The sequence below is a fragment of the Leuresthes tenuis genome, unplaced genomic scaffold, assembly GCF_036924035.1.
Source record: "Leuresthes tenuis unplaced genomic scaffold, fLeuTen1.0.hap1 SCAF_4, whole genome shotgun sequence".
Lineage (NCBI taxonomy): Eukaryota > Metazoa > Chordata > Actinopteri > Atheriniformes > Atherinopsidae > Leuresthes > Leuresthes tenuis.
The window spans coordinates 14307906-14331120 of NW_027325358.1; the positions used below are offsets into that span (position 1 = coordinate 14307906).

General features: G+C 38.8%; 1 protein-coding gene across 1 annotated transcript in view; it reads left to right on the forward strand.

Annotated features, from left to right (window-relative positions):
* The first annotated feature begins 5699 nt into the window (after positions 1 to 5699).
* Positions 5700 to 23215, forward strand: part of LOC140305740 (protein ELFN1-like) — a 112485-nt gene continuing 94969 nt past the window's right edge. Inside the window, exon 1 of the mRNA XM_072384716.1 lies at positions 5700 to 6066. The gene's annotated coding sequence lies outside the window, so the exon portion shown is untranslated. The remainder of the gene's footprint in view (positions 6067 to 23215) is intronic.

Below are 23215 nucleotides of genomic sequence, written 5' to 3' on the forward strand. Positions count from 1 at the left end.
TTCAAACCTTGAAGTGTGTGTATGTTTGAGATTAGAGGAAGTTTCTCATAATGAATGCGACGCAACTTGATTTCGAAATAAGTCATGATATCAAAGTTTTTGTAGTGCAAGCCCTGCATGAAAACAGTTCATTTAAATGTGATGACTGACTTTGTGTGTGTGATAAATGATATATGGACTGTACTTGTAATGGCACTTTTCTTGTCTAGTACACTATTCAAAAATTTTACATTACAAGCCATATTCACCCACTCACACACATACTCATACAGCAGATCTGCATCTATATAATGTTACAAGCTATGTGAAGTTTGTGGGACTTGGTGTCTTGCCCAAGGACACTTAAGGAAGTCGAACCACCAACCTTCTGATTGTCAGACTCAATCTTGTCAACTCAATCTTGTGGCAGTTTATAAAAAAGAAGAAATTTCGTCTTTTTTCCTTGTAGGTGAACATGAATGTTTAATTTAATGATATCATGACTCTTAGATTAATATAGTTCAATAGGAATATATATTTCACGTCTAGGACACGACTAGGAAATGGTGCTGATCACTTGTGGTTGACATTATTAATGGGTCCGTTTTGACTCAAGTAATGATCTTTTTCCAAGATTAATCAAACCACAGTTGAAAACTTAATCAAAAATTAAATGAAAAACCCATTTAAGTGTAGAAATGAAATCAAACGATATGAAAAATAATGGCCCCACATGTGAATCAGACCCTCTGACTAGCAGGCTCTCAGGATATCTGGGATATTATATCTGGGACTGTAGAGTGGTGTAGTTGTAAGCACTGTCTCCTCATAGCAAGAAGGTTCCAGGTTCAAGTCTGGCTGGGGCCTTTCTGTGTGGAGTGTACATGTTCTCCCTGTGTATGCATGGGTTCTCTCCAGGTACCACCATCCAAAAACATGCACATCAGGTTAATTGGCAACACCAAATTGTCCAGTGCATGGTTGTGTTTCTCGTGTGGCCCTGTGATGGACAGGCAATCTGTCCCCCCCCCCCAGCATCTTAAATCGGATTAATCGGGTACAGAAAATGGATGGATGATTATATCTGGGGAGATATTCTATAATAGTTCTGATAAACCATTATTTCTAACCATCATCTTAAACTTTGCCACTTCGATGAGCGCCACTTCTTTCTTTCTATTTATATTCTTTTACATTTTTAATGCTTTTTCTGCTCCCTGCTGCAATGCTATTATTTTATGTAAAGCACTTTGAATTGTTTTGTACATAAAATGTGCAATACAAATAAATTTGACTTTGACTAATGCACATCAAGTCTTCTTTGAGACTGACAAAAATCATCACTTATCATCTTCACATCTTCTAAATGCAAGTCAAAAATGGCAACACTTTTTGAAGCAGCGTCTAAACCCACCCTTCAACTTTAGGAGTATAAATTGAAGACTGAAGCAAAAATATACTGCACAACATAATGCAAAATAAATGCTCACACAGGTGTAAGTCACTTATGAAGGCTCTTCATCAATCTAATATTCAGGCATAGATTCAGCTGTTGGTGCTCAGAGGCTCTACAGAGCTTTTCTGCTGACAACCACCACTTATATCTGGAAACAACACTGATGTGAGCAGTGAGAGTCAACTGAAACCATAAAGCAACAGGTCTGTAAAACAATAACTGAAAGTTGAAAGGAACAGCCAGGTGATCTTGACGATTTTAAACATACTGTGTCTAAATCAGCAAATAAAATTACCATCATGTAAAAGTTTTTATTTAAAAAGTATTATCATAATCTATGTTATTGTAAATTACTGACAAATATAACATTGAATTATTATTTTTTTTTTATCTAAAATGCATTTTCGTGCTTTCAGATAATAGTGTGATTCATTATACATTTACCCCTTCTGAAATAGGTCATAAGTCATACCGGAGGTCAGCTGCTGCAGTAGCATATGCAAATTTTTCATTTGTGATTCACAGACAGCTCTGCTGGGACTTTAGTTCAGATCAGTTGTGATTTGATTCTATCCATATGATGTGCACAGAAACAGAAAGGGAGACTGATTTGTGTGAATTGATGAGGCCTCTCTCTTTCCTTTTTTCTCCCTGACCTTATCAGCTTCTCGTCTTCCTAATTCCTAATTTCTCCATCATACATTAGTAGGGTCACCAGGGTACAGTTCACTCCAGAGTCAGCCATCACAGCCTTATAGTAGCACAATGCTGGATTCATATCATGATAACATCTCCGTTAATGCGACTTATGATGCAAGCTGGAGAACACACTATATAACCGATTGATGGGCTCATGGCCAGACTTTTCATTCCCTGCATTCTGGTGAGTTTTCAGGTTGTAAATCTAATCATAACGAAGTATACTGCAGTAAGGCTCTCAGACCTTCTGTATTGATTTTATATATATATATATATATATATATATATATATATATATATATATATATTTTTTTTTTTTTTTTTTTTTTTCTTCTGCAGATTAACTTTTCCGGCCTCTTTTGTGACCTTTTGTGAGGAAAAGTAAGGTCTTTAGATGTGTTACGCCTATTCACATCAATCCTGAATCAATTAATTTCAAAGTAATTTATAAACCCCCAAACTTTGATCGAACATTGGTTTCAGTCAAGTTTATGGAATTTCTGCTCATCAAGCACACCACTTACAAGTGTTTTGAGATTGTTTTTAAGAATTATGTAGCCTACACAGCAATTGTGACCAGGCACAAATGTACAATGCAACTGCTCAGCACATACATTAACGTTGACAGATTAACTAACAACCAGAAAAAAAACTGTAGTCATATATTTCTGGCTCAGGTGAAAGAGTGTATCCAGCTTCCAACTATCTAACCTTCCCTGCTTCATTTACACGAGTGTCCCCACCGGCTAGCCCCAGGAACTCAACTAATCACTTCAGTAAACAACAGCTTCCTTTTGTGTTTGAAGTGGTTGTGGGAGATTTTTTAGCACTAAAATAATCTTAACTGCAAAAAGAATGTGAATTTCAAAGTATAAACCCACCCATAAGAGCCATGACAATGTTAACCCGGCTATGACACAGACAGCTGTTATCTTATATAAACAAGGGGAGGCTTTTAATACTTGAATGAAAATCTATAAACTATAGAGTCAATGTGACTTGGAAAACTTCCACTTTGAATGTAGATATTGCACTAAACTCTGCAGAAGCTAGGAGCAGTATTCTGCAAAACTTCAAATCAGAAACAAATGTGTGAATTCAAGAGCCAAATAACAATTACAATTCCAGTAATAGGCAAAAGCCTTGAGCCAGCCCTCATTTCTTTATATAATAACAGGAAAACAGGACATTTGGTGCAGCAATTTATTCAAATATGTGCAAACACAAATGTGATTACGGCACGTATTTACAGTTTTTGGAATTTATGTGAGCTTGAAATTCAATATTTGATTTGAACATATTTATTCTCCAATACAGATCAAATCCTCTTAGACAAGCTTTCTTGTAATTTATTTTAGTAGAACAGTTATTCAGGCTTCCTGAAGGACATTTCAAAGCTCTTCTTTGGATGTTGGCTGCCTTTTGTTCTGTTCTCCATAAAGATGATTCCACACTTCTTCAATTATGTTAAGGGTTAAGGCTCTGGCAGAGGATGAATCACTCCATACGACCTGTTGCCACTGATTTTCATTCCACTTCTTGTTTAATTTGGTATACTTTTATCCCTGATTCCTGTCTTCTGACAACCAGTCTTCTATTGAGAGCATTTCTATTGAGGCTTCAGTCAAGAGGATGAATCAACTGAAGGTCCAGATGCATCTCTCTGGTCCTGTGTCAGAAAGGTTGTTTCAAACACTGTTCTCCTCTGCTGCAAAGAGTTTTTTTTTAAGGCCACTTATTTTGTCCTCCACTTGTCCAATTTCCTCAAACCATGGGAGCACAGAAAACTATACCGAAACATATTACGTTTTCAGTTAGCAACCCCTTAGGAATCAGTCTTGTCAATCTGTGACATCTTCAGCATTTTTAGATACAACTAAAGAATGGTAACAAATTATACGTGTTTGAAACAGGGTGCATGTAACTGTGCCAAAAGAAGCAATGTAAAATGAATTATTTGTCAATGTGTTTGTTATGTGTGGAAACAACACTGGTTCATTTCTTGATCAGTGTTAACACACAAGAAAAAATATATTCCTGTGAAAATGGTCAGGTTCAAGGAATGGCATTAAATTAAGTGAAAACGTAGTCAATTACTTAAAAAACTATTTTAAAGACTTTCAGAAAGCCTGGAGAACTACTGCCAAGGACCACTTTAAAAGATAACAATGAGGGGTGGCTCCTTGAAAGGAAATTTTTTAAATAAAGGGACTTGTTCTGGGGTATAAAAATCAACTTCAGGCTAGCCCGATCAGCATCAGGGTGATATATTGATGTTGAGTTCCCAAGTTGATTTTGTCCTTCTGATGATCCTTTAATATTCTTGACAGAGAGTGACAGAGAGTCCCCACCCGAAAGATTAAGCATCCGAAGAAAGCCTGCTTCCTCACAAATATTATTTGGTTTAACATTCAGTCTCTCCTTACTGTCAAACACCTGTGACCTTGAATACCTGCTCATCATTGGTGACATATAGGCAGAACTGTTTATGTCAATCTCTGAGTCCAGTTGAGGTAATGGTGGGGTGGGGTGGGGGGTGTGGGGGGTGGAGGTTGTAGTTGGGGCAGCTGCAGGCCTGCTGTAGCTCTGCCATTCAAAATGCCCCTCCCTTTGTTCTAGTCATTTCCACACTGATGCATTACTAGGCTGCAGATGCTGTCCTCACTGGGCCTACCATGCATGACCTTCTTGCACTCATCACTAGCATCCAATTTTTGGGCTTATAAAACATATTAGATACAATTAAAAACAAAAAACAAACATGACCTGGCTCAGGTGGCTCACAACTTCATTGACTTAGAGACTTTACATCAGACCTCTTCCTATTCAGGATTTACCTATGTTTGAGCAATAAAGGGTGAAAAAAATGTCACCCTTTATCAACTGCGGTGTTTTTTCGAATGTTCTAAGGTGGTAATAAAAGGGCAGCTAATTTGAACTGAAGCCCTTTTGTTTTACACTTCTTCACATGTAATGGCTCCAATTCGATAAATGTTTGTTTGCGTTTCAAAGAGGCAGTACATCTGACTTTATTTGCTGGCAGGATATTGCTTTACGCCATAGAGCACTGGAGCATCAAACTACTTAGTCCCGTAGCTGTTGCTCTGCCACTAGAAGCAGAGACCTGATGGATCCACCATAAACGTGAAGAGAATGTGGCTTTCCATCATTTAAAAACTGAGCCATATTTCTTAGCTGTATGTCTGCTTCACTCTGTCAGAGAGCTCTCTTTGCCTAGATTTCATACAGTTTAGTCAAAAAGTTTCCTAGATTGGCTGTGAAAGGGCTATTTCGCACTCCACATGAAAATGCATCGTCTAAATGACTGTCTGCGGCGCCTCAAGTGCCACGCGAGCCTCTCTCCGCCGCTGGAACAGCTGGCCGGCGCTCGCTTCAGTTCAGAGGAGAAGCGACGGGTTGTGAGGTGATTGAAGCGCGGGGCTGTAGAAAGAAGAGAGGCGGAGAGAGAAACTGAATTCCAGCGAATTAATCACCGTCTGTTCCCGTGTGAGAGAGGTAAAGGCAGTCAAACAGAGGGAGGAAGAGAGAGGCGGGGAGGAGGAGGAGGAGGAGTGGAGGCTGACGCAGTGTGAGAGGCAGAAACTGAGAGGAGAGAGACTGAGAACGAGGGAGGCAGAGGCGAGGAGGCAGCACATCGCATCAGGCGCCGTTTTGCATTCAAAAATCTTGACGCGGGTCAGTCGCCACATCGGCTGCTGCTGTGACCGCCGAGCCCTTTCCCGGGCACAGCTCTTCTTAGACACCACAGACGGGGTCAGGGGAAAGCTTGGACAAATCAGTGACGGACAAACACTAAGAAAAAAAAAAGAAGAAAACATCCACACACATCAACATAGCCACACGCACTGCCAGAGGCATCGAGCGGACAGTTGTGCTGACGAGCGGCGTCTTCTTGTAAGCATCTGGAGCAGGTAAAGTGACAACCTCAAACGAACATCTGTAGATTGCGCACACAGCTTTGGCTTCATTTTTAGGTTCCTGTCTTGTGAAGGCTGGACTCGCATTGCGTAGGCAACTTTGACATATGCCGACAGCTCTGGCATTCCTGCGATTCTGAAATCAATTTATGTTTTGTGTGTGTGTTCGTGAGCGGTCATGATAAATGCAGGAAATATACAAGTTGAGTATTCCCCGAAAGCTTGCTAGTCGAATCTCCAAGACCGTGTGCATTGATCATGCGGGTGCAGATACCTAGATTGAAATTTACATGATCAGCTCTTGCTGAATGTGTGGGGTAGATGATGTGCTCCAGCATATGCAGCCCATAACTGTGCAAATTTGACCCGAGTCTCTCCAGCCTTTAATTGTGTTTGACGCGTGCCATATTTTACCCATTTTCAAGCTCGTCACTTGGTATTGATGTAGTCTTTGTCCCGGGACAGGATGCATTGTCAGAACCTGAGCGTTCAGCACCCGGACAGCGGCTGCACACTCCGGGTTAAAGGCTCTCGCTCTCTTTTTTTTTTCAGCCTTTCTAAAATGAAAACAAAAATCGTGAGTCATTTATTTGCTCTTTAAGGTTTCCTCTTGTACCACAACTTTGAGATGAATGAAAACGCACAACTCAATCAAATGTGTTTCTGTGGATCAACTCCATGCCCGTTAAAACAGTCTCGTTGTGAGGTTCAAACACAGTAGCCCATTGGGTGCATGTGTGAGACACAAAGTCACTCAGCCAGTTAAATTTTGGCTGCCCCACTATCTGTCGTAACGGATGTTGTTGCCACTTTGTCCCACAGGGCATGGACTACTAACAGAGTTTTTCCACTGACTGACTCCAATTGTTGGCTGAATGCCACAGAGGGAGAGAAAGTGAGAGGAAAAGGAAACCAGAAAGATTGAAAGAAAGAGGGGGAGAGGAACAGGGCCACACGCTTAGCATCCTGAACAGAGCATTATGCATTTGGGATGGAGAAATGATCAACTGGTTTGTGTCATGGCCAGAGATCCCCTGTCACAGTGAAGTCTTTTGTTATCTTGGGAATTCATTGATAAGTATCTCTGAGGTCGCTCATCTTGCTTTGCTCCTGCATTAGTACTGCAGTGCTTGCTGCAGCAGTCACACAAGTTATGGGGATACTCCTGCTGGGGCTCAAATAAAGGGGACTTTTAAACATTAGAGTTCTTGAGCACTAAAAGTCAGACTTGATAAAGCCATTCAACATCTCTCTATGCAAGCTGCTACACAGTGAAAGCTTTTTGTGCTGCAGCAGCAGAAGTGTCATCGATGGTTGAGACTCTGATGGTTGCATCTGTAATAAGGCAGGTGGAAACATTAAAAATCATCCGTAATGAAAGGTGACAACTTTAGTGGAGAGGAATTACCGGCTTGTCTGCAAGTACAAAATGGAGGAAAAGTGATGGGTTTAATGTCTGCACTGTCTTGTCACTGCGCTCAAGTTCTACTCTCAACCTTCACCTGAAGTTGTGAAGGACTCTTTTCATCTAATGCCCTATCATTGACTGTAGCCCCTAGAGTGAGCTATCCACCCATGATACAATCTTGTACCCAGAGGCAGCACTGTGGGACAAGTTTTTCAGGAATATTTAAAAAGCACTGCTGTGTTATGCGAGCTCCCTCTTCACTCTCCCAGCCATTTACTGCATTTTTTTCGCTCCTTTGGTTGCCACTGTAAGGCAGCAACATGTAGAGCATATCTGTTGAAATCCCAGACTTAATTTCAGAATCAAGTCCCAACAGCTGTTATTTGTCAAAACCGTCCATATTTCAACAGAAACTTGCCCTCCATGTTAAGCATGTTGGTGCAGAGGGTGTTAGTTGTATCTGTTGTCATAATGTTGATCTTTCTTGAGAGGGAATGCCCCATGGTGTGGAGGCAAATCTGTATGCATAGTTAACACGACACTGCTTTGCTAGCTGGGTCAGCGTATAGAGATTTTTTTTTACAGTCCTATTGCTCAGATGTTGTCTCTCTGTTTTATTTCAAATTTTCTATTTCATCCTTCATATTTTGTCTTTCAGTTTAAATATGTCGTGAGAAAAAGTGTGATTGAAATTCTTGTGAAAGTATAACTACAGTGAAAAAAAATCAATCTCTGAAGATCTAAAGAAATGTGTCAAAATTGACCTGTAAACTGAAGAGAAAAGATATAAACGAGCCGTATCTATCGTCTTTATACTGAATTTCATATTGTGCAACAGGGTGTGCTGGTGCAAAGCTTACCACAAGCCCAGAGCAAGGTTATTCCTTAGACTTTATCATCTCCACAGCCCTGGCTGTGGGAGGCAAGAAACAGTTTTCTGCTTTCAGTTGACCTGTGTGCAACCTCTTAAAACAGCAAGTACAGGCCATCAGTGGGGATAAGAGTGGCTCCATGTATACATATCTGGCACATGACCCCCGGCACATATGTGAATGAACCACTTATGAGAAGGTAAAAGCGATGTGAACATACACGCAAACAGACATGTGCGTGCATTAAACTGCACACATGGGCGACAGACACACTCTTCCCAGCCCAAGATGCACACGCTCAAGCACATGGATTAATAATGTACCACAGTCCCTGTAGGGGGCTAGTTAGCATTTCAGGAAGATTGCACAAACACTGGGGAACTGTAATTAGGAAGTTATTGTTACAAGTTGCAATTCACTCACACGCCCTTGCAAGCACATACAATTGCACACATACAAAATGCAAATAGTGAAAAAGGGAGCAGTTCATTATTCTTTCCTACCAATGTCTTGTGTGCCAGTGTTCTTTTATTATTAAAAAAATGATGAAAAAAGAATGATTTTCAAGACTGCAAAGATGGGCAGCAATAACACTGACTGAGGAAAAATTAGGCCAGCTAACATGAAATATCCCAAAGATTGAATCAGATTGAAGACTATATCCAAGATAAAACCCGAATTACACCTTAAAAACAATCCAACAGATGACTGAAATGAGACAAGTGCATTAGAATACTAAAATACCCAAACCTCCAGCAGTCAGAGGATTAAGGACACAGTTTCTGGTGTATAACACATCATCAGAAAACATGGGTGGGGGGGCTCTCGTGTCGCACGTTGCTATGAAAAAGGACATAACTTTCTACAAATGGTCTCTTTGTCAGAAGAGGGCTCTGGAAAAAATTGTTCAAATAACTTTTTCTTTGTCATCATTGCAATGATGATGGCATGTATTATAGATTAAATCTTAAAAACCTGGGTAAATAAGACAATCACATGTGCTAGACTAGATATGATGAGAGACATGAGGAAATATGTTCTCTCACATACTTAGTTGACATTTTAAGGTTGTGCATTCAGAGCCAATTTATGGGCTCAGCTCTGTTCTCCAACTCTGCTGGAAAGCTTCCTCATATCCTAAAAGCAGGAATCATTATGGGTCTAAAACCTTAGCATAAAGATTCCTAAGAGCTGGCTTCATTAACCCGAGCATTACATTTCGAAGACAACCAAACAGTGACCTCATACCTCATGTTCATAGCGTGAATGATGAATGAGCTGCTTAATGTTTGCTGACGCATATCTTGCTGTTACTACTGTGCCAGAGTTAGAGCCAATTCCATCCTAAACTCTCCAGCAAAGCATTATACTTTCTCTTTTCCTCTAAATTTCCCCTCCCATTACACTTTTCCTCTCCTCCCTCATTTTCTTCTCATCCAACGGCATCTCTGCCTCCATCTCTCCATACCACCACGCTGCACACACCCTGTTCATGCAGGCTTTGTGTGTGTGTGTGTGTGCATGCGTATGTGTATGTATTGAGTCAGCTAGTTTGTATGCCGGCTGCTGCTATAACGTCCCTCTCTGGAAATCAAGGAGAAATTGCAGTGTGGATGCTGAGAGAAGGAGAAGAAGAAAGAGCAGGGTGGAACATGGAAAGGCGGGGAGGCTGAGGCGATAGATGGTGAAGGAGAGATAGACATGCCATAGAGATGCCATAGGGTGAAATGAACAAAGCAGGGTGGGAAAGATGGAAAAAAAAACTCAATAGAGGTGTTTTGCTCCCATCCCGCTCATTTCTATTCTGTTTTGTTACCATTGCCCTTTCTTCTGCAGACATCACTGTTTTTGTGGCAGAAGTAGTTCGGAGACACTGTGGCCTCAGAGAGACTTGAAACTCTTCTGATGTTGTGTCCAGGGAAGCTCTTCAGGGCTAAGAGGAAAAATGACTCTGGCTGTTCCATTAGCTACAAGAGACTGAACTATTGAAATCGTATTACCTCTCCTGACTGTGGAGCACATCAGCTGTTCCTCCATTTCCCAACAAAGGTATGTTGTTTAAACCCTGAGATACCAACAGCAGGATAGGAGCTGGGAGATTGTTTTTTGATTGGTCTCTTCCCTTTCTTATCTTTCAGGCATCTCTCTATCTCAATTTTTTCTCCTTTCTGGTGACAAATTTCTCTAGGGTTTGGGCATCATTTATATCTCCATCCTGTTGCTTGAAATATCTTGAGAGCGGCTTTGACAGAGGCAATGATACAGAAGAAGGGCGAAGATGATTCTCCCCGTTATCTAAAAGAAGATTTATATTTAAGGAACTGAATGAATCTTAAGGTCCCTCTTTTGAAAAAACATTAAGTCCACTTATTATAGAGCTGACAGATATGACTCTCATAGGAGTGAAGAAGAGAAACTGACGCAGATGCATACGGCATTCTTCTTATTACAGAATTCTACTTAGATTAAGCATACAATACAAGTGAAGTGCAAAGGCATTTACAGAGACACTCTCTGTATGCATGCAACAATAACCCAAGTGTGCTTGTCAGATTGGCAGGTATGAGGATTTCTGTACAGAGCCTCATATTCACGCTCTGCCAAAGACATTGTCATGTAAACCTTCCTTGACTTTCATGTACTGACAAATGTGCTAAGTAAAAAAAAACCCACGTAGAATTGTCTTTGAATGTAAAGAAAATCCTCAGAGTGAAACTATGAAAGACCACTTAATTCTTGTTACATTTTATTACCGTAGCGTGTTCAGCTGAGTTGTTTGGTAACAGTTTAAACATTTAAATATGGAGGCTTTTCAAAAATATTTCCCCAACAAAGGAATGGAAGGAAGGCTTTACGATCACAGATGGTTTGTAGTCCTGTCTATACAACTCCTGACCAATGACTATGTGATTCCCACTACCTCCTTTTGTTTGAGCTTTACATTTACATTTAATCCTATTCAAAGTTAAAGAAAATTAAAACAACAAATTTTAATGAAAAATACATCAATTAATAGATTAAATATTTAAATAAATATTTAAATGAAATAAATATCTAAATATTTGGATGTACACTCCATCATTGGGGCCACAGTGGCTGTACTCTGACATACAGTAATACATTTTATTTCCATGAGCACTAGTATGACGTTATTAGTATTGAGGATTATTATAGTTACAGCTGCAGTAAACAGTGTTTCTGTAGGTTAATAAACTGAAACAAAAATGTGTTTGCACAAATGTGTTCAAAGGTGTTTCACAGTGATGAAGAATGATTTTAACTGTGACATGTTCTGAACTAAAAACAGCAAAATTGTGCTGTCCATTACATCTTATTCAACATGTACCTATTCTGCTTGGATTTCTTTATCTGACTCGCAACGGAATATTTGTTGCATAATTATGAAGCAGCGCTTCATTAGCAGCTTCTATCCCTGAGTGAGTCCTCAATGAAGTGAGCACAGTGTAGGGTGTGAGTGAATGAATGAATGAATCTGCACGCGGCTTAGAAGGCACACACAACTCCAGAAAGTTCGGTGAACTTTGATGCAGAAAATTTCTTTTTTTTAAAGTTGCAGATGTCTTGTTTCTAATTACAGGTTGGTTGTGTTTAGGCAGTCAAATCATGAGACATAGGGAAAGATTGTTGCTTGGGTTAAAATGGAGCTATTCTCACAAAGACGTCAGCAAAGACTTTTTATGCACCTCTTTACCTGAGAGCAAGGCGTGGCTTTCATCTTCCGGGGTTTGCTGCTTATTTCCAGTACATACAGTAAAATACATCCTGGACCAACTGTTATGTTTGGCCATCCGGTTCGTAATTATAGGATTCATAAATGATAACAGCCCCTTAATGCGCTGATGGCATACAAACCAAGTGATTCAGAAAAGTTTACAATCCAGAAACACCATCTAAACACCTTAGCTTTCATCCTGAAACTTGTTCTCTTGTTCTGCTGAAGGTTAAAATACTTACCAAAATGCTAAATCACTGAAAAATGTAGCCAAGTTCTTACTTGCTTGTTCAAATCTGTCCAGAAGATTAAAAAAGGAGACACTGGTGCATAAGCTCAATGCCTCTTTAATTCAAAATGAAATAAAAAGGAGTAGGTCTACGACACGTCCATGTATTCCAGGTGTCTTTTAGACTGAAACATGCAGATTTTGCCCCGTCCTCTTGGAACAATAGGCCTCAAATGCATTTTTGCATAAAACCATTTTTACAGGCCTTTCACTTTATAATGAGTCAAATTGAAATACTAAAATGTCAGAGTGAGAGCTGACATTCTTCCAAGCTTCTCTTGGATTAAGTGAGAAACTGATTTCCCAGTGACAGGAGATCAAGAAGAAATGTAAGATCTGCCTATTGTCTGGCTACTTGACATCAAGTGTCCATTATTATAAAAGGATTAATCTGTCAGGAGTATCATTGTAAATTGCATGTGTCGGGCAAAATAAGAGAGCTATACAAAAGAAGAGGCATTTACCGGGGACAAACAGGTTATTTTTGATAATTCATAGGAAACCACAGTCAGCAGATCTGAATTCTTTCAGAAAACTTACCTTGTAGAACCTTTTTTTCTTATTTTTTGTGTAATGTTAGATGATCAGATGGACTCAATGTGGCACTAAAGAAGCTATTTGTGTAAATTGGGCATCTGCAAAAAAGAATCACATTTCTTGCTATTTCAGTCTGTCAAGTGATGTCAAGTCAGATTTGTTTGCACAGTGCAATATCCTATTATTTGTCATGTGCTCACAGCTAACAGTAGCTCCGAGTGCAAGCTTTCAGTGAACACCAGCAAAAAAGATTTATCACATAAAAAAGTAAAACAAACTTTGTGCAGAAATTAGATAAAAACAATTTTCTCTCCTCTGCTGCAACATAATAGAACTTGTGTGAATGTGAATGATGCGTGGATGATGTGTGGAGGGTACCTCGGAGCTAAAAAGAAGAAGGGCAGGAGAAGAGGGGCTGGGGCACAGACGACAGCAGCGTCACCGTGGTGTAAATTGAACGGAAGAAGAAAACTTGTGTTTTAAAGCAGTCCTTCTGGCAGTTTGAACACAGATTAATATTTGCAGTAACCTTTGCAAAACAGTGATGATTTTTTAATTAACCTTCTGACTGACCACATTATTTGGCCAAGAAAACAATATCAGTCACAGTTCTTTTCTAGGCATGGATATGTGAAATCTCAGTGTTTCTGAAGTTGCCATTGTGCACTCAGTGCATGCCTTATCAGCCAGCAAACAAGCCCCCAGCTGGAGGTTGGGAGTTTTAAGTGGATTACTGTAAATCACAAGGGTATTCATTTAGCTTATGACATTTTTTTTATAGTTTCTCCTGAGATTATTATTATTTTATTTTTCATTGTCACTTTTTGTCTCTTTTGGTTTAAGCAGCAAAACTGCTTTGGTGTTTGGGTCTGGAAAAAAAAAAACATGGTTTGGTATAACATACAGCTTTTGAAATCTCACCACGTTTCTCTGTGAGTATTGAGGGGAGAGAGACACCACGCTCATTTGGTTAAGGTTATGTGCATCAGTTGCTTCTAAAAACATAGCAGGGGCGGGGTGGGGGTGACGAGCCAAGCAGTCACAGCAGTGTATCAGGTATCCGTTAATACCAATTATGTCTGATAAAAGTTAGCAAAGATACCAAGTGAATGAATTGAATGTAAATGAGGTGTTAGGGGTTATTCTGAGTTCTCTATAAGTGCAGGTCTGCACAAAAGTGAATCCACAGATTCTCAACTGACTGTAGTTACTAATTTGGTTTTCTTAGTAGCTACCCTGAAATCTCCATGATGCGATGGGGTTTTAGAGCACATTTGGTTTGTTGCCAGATCTGCAGTTGTGATGCATTTCAGCTTTATTCTTCACAGTGTTAATCAAATTTTCCTTGTTCTAATTCTGATTCAGAGATTTAAGTAAAGCCCAAATTCTGAAGATTCTTGCAGCCGCCAGTGAAGACTCTTTTCCATGTTGAAGGCAAAACATTCAGGTTGATGCATCATATTAGGTCTATTTATATTTGTTCAAGTCCCAGAGATGGGGTTGGTCTTTGCTCACCTTAAATACCTGCCCTAAAAATCCTGAACAGAAAATTTATGAAAAATAGTCCAACTCCACATTTCAGTAAAACACAGTTCTCTGCATTTTGACATGCTTCAAAGTAACAACTCCCAAACACAAACTTGTTTCCATGCACATCTCTGAATTTGTTTTACTTGGACTATAAAGAAAAAAGACTGAAAGAAACATTAAAGGGGCTTCTGAACCATAAAACTATGTGCTTCTGACTCATTTTGAGGAAGTCTGGAACTGTTCAAGAGCACCCAGGGGCTGAGAGACTGCACTTCATGATTTTTGTTTTCAACCTTACACCACATTGTTTGGCTTTACAGCTGTTCCCTTGCATTTTTGAGGGCTTTCGATGGCGTCTTTATGGCTTCTTCAACAACACAACACATTTTTGTGTATAGCTGTACATATGCATGGTTCAGATGGGGATTTGTTTTTAAGACATTGATGTTACATCCTACAACTGTAGCGTGGGCCAAAGAACAAAAAAAAACTGCCAAATTTTCTAATGTTACTTAAGGTTGAATGTGCCAAAAGTACTATCAGAACAGACCAAATAATCAACAATGTTGAATTACTAACACAGTACAGATGTACGATGCCAATGAAAATAACAGAGTATCTGAGGCAGAGATTATTGCAACAAGAATGAATACATAAAAAACTTAACAGAAGAAAGTAGCACATTTTTTTAACGTACCAACTTCATTAAAAATTGAAAGGTGACAAATACAATAAATGATCATTGATTTAGAGCGTCAACTAAAAACTGGTTGAAGTTGTTTTAAGAAAAAAACAACTTTTGACTAGTGATTTGATGAGTGGGAGTGTGTGTAAAAATGCCTTGCTGTTCCATTTATGGATGTAATATTGTGATACAGTACTGTCAGATTTTTACAGATGCCTGTTTTTAAGGTTAATTTCATTGATGTTTCTGTGCAGTTCCATTATTCAAACTCTGTGAAATAAGATAGCTGTCAATCACCACACAGGTTCAACCACAAGCCCTTTGACAATTAGCATGTAGTAAAATCTAGGGGAAATACCAGTGCTTAGCTGTCATGTCTGTTTAGTGCTTATGTACACTGATGTTTTGTGTTCACGAGGGAATGAGTGGGAAGCCAAGTTTTTAAAAGGTCAGAGGTCATCTTCATCTTAGGTTGGTTGTCTTTTATGTCTTTTATGCTGTTCAAAAGATTGGTTCTCAATGAATGTATCAAGACAAACTAGATATCTCCATCCATCCATTTTCTATAACCACTTAATCCAATTTAGGGTTGCAGAGGGGCTGGAGCCCATCCCATTTGTCATTGGACGAGAGGCAGGGCACATCCTGGACAGGTCGCCAGTCCATCACGGGGCGCTAAATATCTCTCCTTGTTGAAATCCCATTTTTTTATTTCTCAGAATGATGTGCATGTATTTGTAACTGACTTGCAGACACACTGAAGTGCACCGAGTGTCAGTGTGAGGGAGCAAGTGTGTGTGCATGCAGGGTGTGCATGTGTGAGAGCTGAATCAGAAAAAGGAAAAGGAAACATGAGTACAGTGTTCATATCTGACAAATGTTGGCAGCATGCACTGTGTTTGAAGTGAATCATTTATGCATATGCTGTGTGCTGAAAGTGTGGGTGTAAGCAATGTTAGGTGTATATGATTGTATAATGGCTGTCTGCATCCAGCCTATCATTTTCCTACTTGTCACTTCTCTGTCTCTCTAGCATTGTGTTGTGATGTGACATGTTGTCTTAAAGTCTTTTGTCATTGGTTTGGTTCAGAAAGCTCCAAACAAAATGTTAGGTGTGTCATTTCAGCTCATTTGACGAAGTTGTAAAAAGTGTTCAGAGATATGAGTGTTGCACTTATCCAGTGTAGCATATGAGCAAATCTGAACTTAATTTCAGATTGATGAATTAGTTATCTGATTAATAAAACATCAGAAATGACGCAAAAAAAAAGTGACCAACAGAACTGAAAACACGATACTTTATTAACATTAATAAAACACAGAAATAATTCTCACACTGTTGAAGCTGCAGATTCAGTGACGGTTTATTTATTTAGAGAGGCAGTTTCTGATTAACTTTTCATTGACACACAGGTTTATTAACTGAGCGTATATTCCAGCCTCTACACTTTTAAAGAGAGGTTAAAAGCAGGGCATAAAATTAATTTTTCACCACAACTCAAATACTTTATAAAGAAATAGTTCCACATTGTGAATCTCTTCTGTAAAGAATTTTTTTTTTCGAAAAGTATAACTATGATATTAATAAGGTATTTATAAGCAACATAGAAGAAGGGGAAAGCTTACTTTGCTATGTGCAGAGGTGGCAAACGGACAACCAGCACATCGAAATTACCACCAAAAGTTGGAAAGAGTGAAACTTAAATATAAAAAAATGCTTCTGCTGATAATTTCAGGTAACTTAATTAAGAAACGTTTCCCAGGTCAGACATCATCCTCAGGAGGTATGACCAAATGACTAGAACCTAAGAAAGGCAAAGAGTCTCTACACATATCACAGTTGGTCCGTGTTAAATGTGCTCCCATCTTTATTTCTCTATCCCCCTAAGGTCTTTCACAGACATGCATTACCATGACAACCCAGAGAATCATGGGTAATGACAAACAAGCCACACTGTCAAGTGCTCAGAAGTGTTCTAGTTTTGTAGAGATTCAGTAAACAATGCTCTGTTCTGTGATACATGAAAACAGAACAAGATGTCACCAAGATTAGTGTTCGGTCTTATTAGTCAGTTTAGAGAAATTCTTAAAAGATCTATATAGTGTACAAGCTGGCAGGAATGTATTCTGAACAGCTGTATTGGATTTAATTATTGTGACATGTTCATTTTCAATAAAATAAACTCTTCCTTTTCTGACACCTTTTTGGTAACAGAAATCTTACATTAGCATTACACGAGTTGCCTCTGAATCAGGTGTCGAGCTGCTAATGTCAGCCCATAAATCATTAAATAGACCCAGACACAAATCTGAAATCATTTAAGGACTAAAAGGTCTTTCTTTAACCTTAAACAACACATAACAAAATAATGTCAGCTCTGTATTTGGAGCTTTCAGTCATGTGAACTTCAGAAGTAGACCTAAACCTAATTTGGAACTGTTCCACGGGAGCACAAAAAAGTTTGTACAGTTATGCATGTGCCAAATAAAAAATCTGAATCTTAATGACTAGCTAATGTAATTCTGTTGGAGTGCATTTCAATAAGACTTTACACATTTTTAGGTTACAAAAAAATAAGTCTAGTTTATAAAGTGCTTCTTGCATAAAATTTAAATGGACGGAAAGCTCTTCTGTTTGATGAAATGAGAGGAGATTCTATGATTCATTTAAAATCTCTTGGACAGATGCATCTAATGAATAATTTAGCTAAATTAAATTATTTTTTTTACATTTACAACTCTATGTGCATCATGGCGGATGACTAAAAACTTCTAAGAATTATATTTACAGGACAGGACAGGATCAACAATGCAATCAATCAAAAAATCACAGAAGAATCAACTACTGCAATAGATGAATGCAAAACTTACACAGTGTACATTCTTGCTTGAAGATGGTCAGGAGGGAGACACAGATTTACGGATTAATCTAAACAGCCATGCGGTAGCCTATGGGACAATGTACCAGAAAGGTTTTCTTTTTAAACTCTCATTAGTGAGGTTTGGCCATGTTGCATGGCTGCAGTTATTTATGGTACCCACAATTACTATAAATAAAAGTAAATTGGCAGAATTGTTTTTTATGTTTACATCTAACATGCATCCAGGCCCTGGATCTATGTGCTGATGGGTGATAATTAGTGATTCCACACTGCTGTACGTGTGAACATATATGGCTTTTCATCTCTGTTTTAACCCTGTGATGGAATGTCTGCCCAGGGTGTACCTTATGCTCAATGCCAGTTGGGATATACCGCAGAGCCCTGCCACACTGAACAGGGCTACAACTCATGTTAGCATCAATTTTTTATTTTTTTAAAACCACAGAATCAAATAAGATTGACAGTAGGCAAACCATAAAAGCAAACAACCTTAATTTATCATTCAAAGACTAGTTTGAAGATGTTTTCTTGTTGCTAGGAGACTTGTCTGGTCAACTAGGCAGATGCACATTGCCATTGTACATTAGGGCCGTAATTGAACCAGAGGAACTGAAAAATAAAACTGGTAGTTGAATGGTAGAGCGAGTGGAGCTAGACCCATTTAGTTTTAGTGAGTCCTGCACGTCAAAAAAAGAAAGGAAACAGAATTAAATGGATATTTTCCTTTAGTCTGACTAAAAAAGATTATATATTCTCCTTTAAGGAAGGCTGAAAACTCATTTTTCATTAAATTGAGTCCTGATAATCTATTCCGAAGAGAGTGCGTCTGACTGACCTTCACTCTGCCTTCCTCATGAACATTTCTGACATTAAAAGGAGAGCATATTTATTTAAAACAAATCATATTTTACCACCTAAATACCAGCAATGCTCTGAAGAATTTTGGAAAGTAAAGAGTGACTTCAGAGAGAGGAAAAAAAAGATCTTATCTCCACCACGCAAAATAAATAAATGAATAAATGCCATTTTTAGCAGAGGTTCGAGATAAAATCAGAGTAGCATATCATAGAGCATGAAACACACCCACACCAGCTGCGGCAGCACGATGTTGTCAGGACCAAAGTCGCATCATCTTAGAGAGAAAACAGGCCAAAATCTCATCACAGTATCCTAAAATGAGATTACCACCCCAGCCTTGCTCTTATATAGAAGTCAATATATCATTCATCCCTCTCTGCCTCTTTCCCCTCCAAATTGTATTAAACCCCTGATATGTCCCTTAGAATTAAGACTGGATTGCTGGGTGGGGAGAGACAGGAAGAGAAAGAGAGCAGAGAGATGTGAGTGTTGGGGGACTTTACAGAACGCTGAGCTCCTTTGTGCGTCACTCAGAGCAAGCTCAGTCAAGGACACATTGAGATGTGTAAACTCAAAATATCTCACACAGCTTTGTACTGTGTCTATTGGGTGTTTATCAGCACATTTGCCACACAAAGTTGGGCGCACCCAGCACCATATGCACTTCTATCACATTTAAACGTGTGTTTCTGCACCACAAAAACGGAAAACAGTTGCAACACTATATAACCAAATGTATGCGGACAAGGCTGTTCAGAAGGTAAAATAACAACTGTAAGATAACAGAATCCCGCTCTATGTCCTCCAAAGACAATGTTTCACAAGAAATATAAACATTTACATACTGTGAATATAAATGCAAGTATCACACATTATGTAAAGCATGATGTTAACATAATTTTCATCCTCCGTAAGACCAGATGTGAACTCGTTCTGTCTTTACCCCTCGCTTTTTATAGCTGCGAAGAAAAAAACGGACTTTTGGAAAACACAAGCAAGGAGACACTCTCACAACAGTAATGCATTGAGATATTCTATCATTAGATGTAGGTCAGCTGGAGGAGAAGAATTGTTCCTAAAGTTAAGATAGTGTTTTAAGATAATATTTCTTAGTATAGATTTTCAGTTAGGTCATAGTATTCCTAAGAGCTTCAATATAAGGCTACAGGGCTTTTATATGAAATAATTCCAGTTGCCTTCTACTGTATTGAAGCACTTTTTTTATGATGCTAGCTGTATGTGGTTAGTTGTTAAAATTATGTTTAGATGCTGAACTCTAGTTTAAGACTACAAAGATGAAAATAATACTTTTATGCCGCCTGCACAGAACCAACCACATAGAAATGTTCCTCCGTATTTTGTTGTGGAAAACCAGGTTTACAATTTTTCTTGTCTATCTTTAAACAGTACTGACACGCCAGCATGTACCTTGAAACGTTGTTGTTTCACTGCAGTGGTGCCTTTCTACCATACTGTTTGTACAAGAGTTTCCTGATATGAGATGCTGTGAGGTTTGTTCACAGTCTCAGGCTCTTTGGACCCAGATGTATTTTTACATCCCAAGCTTTATAACAGTGTTTCTTGTGTTGCTATTACTCAGGAAGATACCACGCTGCTCTGTATGTTTCATTTGGCCATTAGACAGATAAGACAGGACTCTGAGCATGTTGTACCCAATCTTATACAATAGAACTTTCAGGAGGATCTCTGTGTGGACACTATGAGCAGGAGGATACTCATTTGTACATATTGTGGTCAGGACTATCTGTCACCCTGATTTTTAAGTACACAACTTTGAATATCCTCAGAAAATGCAAACAAACTACTTTTGTATCATCTGAATGTTTTGTTAAATTCTCCAACAACAACCGTTTATATGATCTGATAAAGCAATGCAAACTCAAATTGTACCTGGAAATTATTTGAGGGAACTGTATTGAATATTAATACATTTCTTCAACATAATTAACAAATAAGGTCAATCTATGTGTTTTACTGCATTAAAAAAGGGATGATAGTTAAGGTTTCTGTTTTACAATGGAAAGGACAAGAGAACTGTCTGACTGTATTAGACATGCATCATCAAAAAAAAAACAAAAAAAAAACATAACAATACCAAAAAACAATAGCCAATCTCCAAAAAAATTTTAACAGTTCATAATGTTATCAAGGAGTTTCATAAAACTGCTTCCAACATGTGGCACTAAGAGGAAACTCAAAGGGGGAGGCCTGCAAAGGTTTGTGTGGATTGTGGAAGAATCATTCTTCAAGGTATCTATAGACTTTCAAACCGATCTGATACAGTTTGGATTAATGGTTACAGCCTGTTCCACGCATCACGCACTGAGCCAAGAAAGGCTCCATGAGTAAAGTCCAAGGAGCTAACCACTACTTGAAAAAAGCCCCACAAAGCCAAGACCAGAATTTACAAAACTGCAATAGAAACATTCTGGAACACTAGTCTGTGTGCTGACAAAACCAATGTAGAACTCTTTGGGAATGTAGTGTACCAGTTTGTAGGTGGCATAACGGTTGCCTTAAGGGAAACAGAGAGAAGTCTCCATCACGCTGCGGCCCTTATTTACTGCTTCTGGTACTAGAGGCATTGAAGACATCAAAGGACTGATCAAATTAGAAGATTACCAGGGATATTTCCGACTGAAATGTTGTTACTTAGCGTCAGAACACAGTGCTACATGTGAACATTTAAGCTTAGATGTCTCTTAAACTTTTACTTTTGAATCAAATGTAACCCAATTTTAGCCAAGATGTCAATGGATCATTTACCTGTATTTTAGATTTATTTTCAACAAAAAGAAAAATAGATCTCATTGACTTTGTCTTAGAAGAGCATTAAGGAGAAATGGACTATTTTATACTGCCCAGCACAGAGTCCTGCCCAAAATCCCATTGAAAACTTTGGAGAAATCTGTTGCTGCTAAGAGCTTATATAAACCAATCTCTGAAGGGTGGAAGGGTTTTTATTTTCTTTGGTGATCAATAATCTTTGGGCATTGTTTTAAATCATTCTTACTTAATGTTAAATAAATTTGCATTATTTATGAAGATGGTAAACATTCTTAGTTTATAATTTAGGGGTGTCCGTTTTGATCAGCTGGATATTGGCACATTAGAGATGATTAAGAGATGTCAGGTTTTACTGATCCACATTAGAGGCTGTGTCCGGTAATGCTAAATGAAAGAAAATCCTTATAAACAGATCCAATCAATCTTGGGGAAAATCCACCAGATTATAGATTATGTTGGTGATACATTTCTTTTATTCTAATTTTTCTGGTAAAACTGTAAAACTTCTGGTAAAACCACAGATTCGTCGATAAAACAGCTCAATGTGAAATACGGTAAAAAGGCAGCATAGGCTAAGTATCACGACTAAGCAGCCACAATTTGGATTTCCGGCCAGAAAGAACATATTCCCTTAGGAAGAAAAAGAAAAAAATTCACTGTCCTTACACTGTACCTCATCACACAGCAGTGTGACTCACCCATCGTTCTCTTCCTTCTCCGTTTTACAGTTGCCAAGTCAGCTATTTAGCTCACGTCTGCCCTCTCTGACCATGCATGCCTCCACTCCTCTTTTCTTTCCTCCACCTCTCCTTTGTTCCCTTCTCTCCCTCATCTAGCTTCTGCTGCTCCACAACTCTTAACTAAACCTCTCACGCACACGGTCGCATACGTTCCCGGCTGCTCACATGGCACCCACATGCATTCAAGGCGCTTTATTTACTTAACATGTAAATAAAATGCAACATAAAGGAGTGTCCGGATCAGCAAAAGGTCCTGAAACCAATCACAGTAATGAGACCCTCTGGGATGTATACATGTGTGGAAGTGTTCGGTTGCATTCTGTGTTTTTGTGTGGCTGTGTGTGTGTGTGCTCTTGTGATCTGGGTATGTGTGAATGAAGCTCTCTATGATGGCTGAACAGCTTACTACTGTTCCTCAGTCAACATTTTCTACAATTAGAACTGAGTGAATGCCAGAATAGTTGGCTCCTTTTCCTCCATCCTCAAAGCCCTTTGATGTGTGCAGCCAGTAGCTGTGCATCAATGGGCCAGTCCGCCAATCAGAAATCATGCAGGGCTCCTTTGGTTAAATATCCCAAGACACTGGACTGTTCGACTGAATGACATGATGACTTTGTCTAATACAGATAGTAAAATGGTACTTAAAATGAAGTGTAACAAAAGTTCACAAGGTTTCTTTTCATTTTCAGCCATTTTATTTGTATTTATAGGGGAGTCCTTTTGTATTTGTATGTAATGTATAGCCAACTGATCATGTGATTACAGAAAATGTCTTTACTTTTATAACAGTTTGGATCTTGA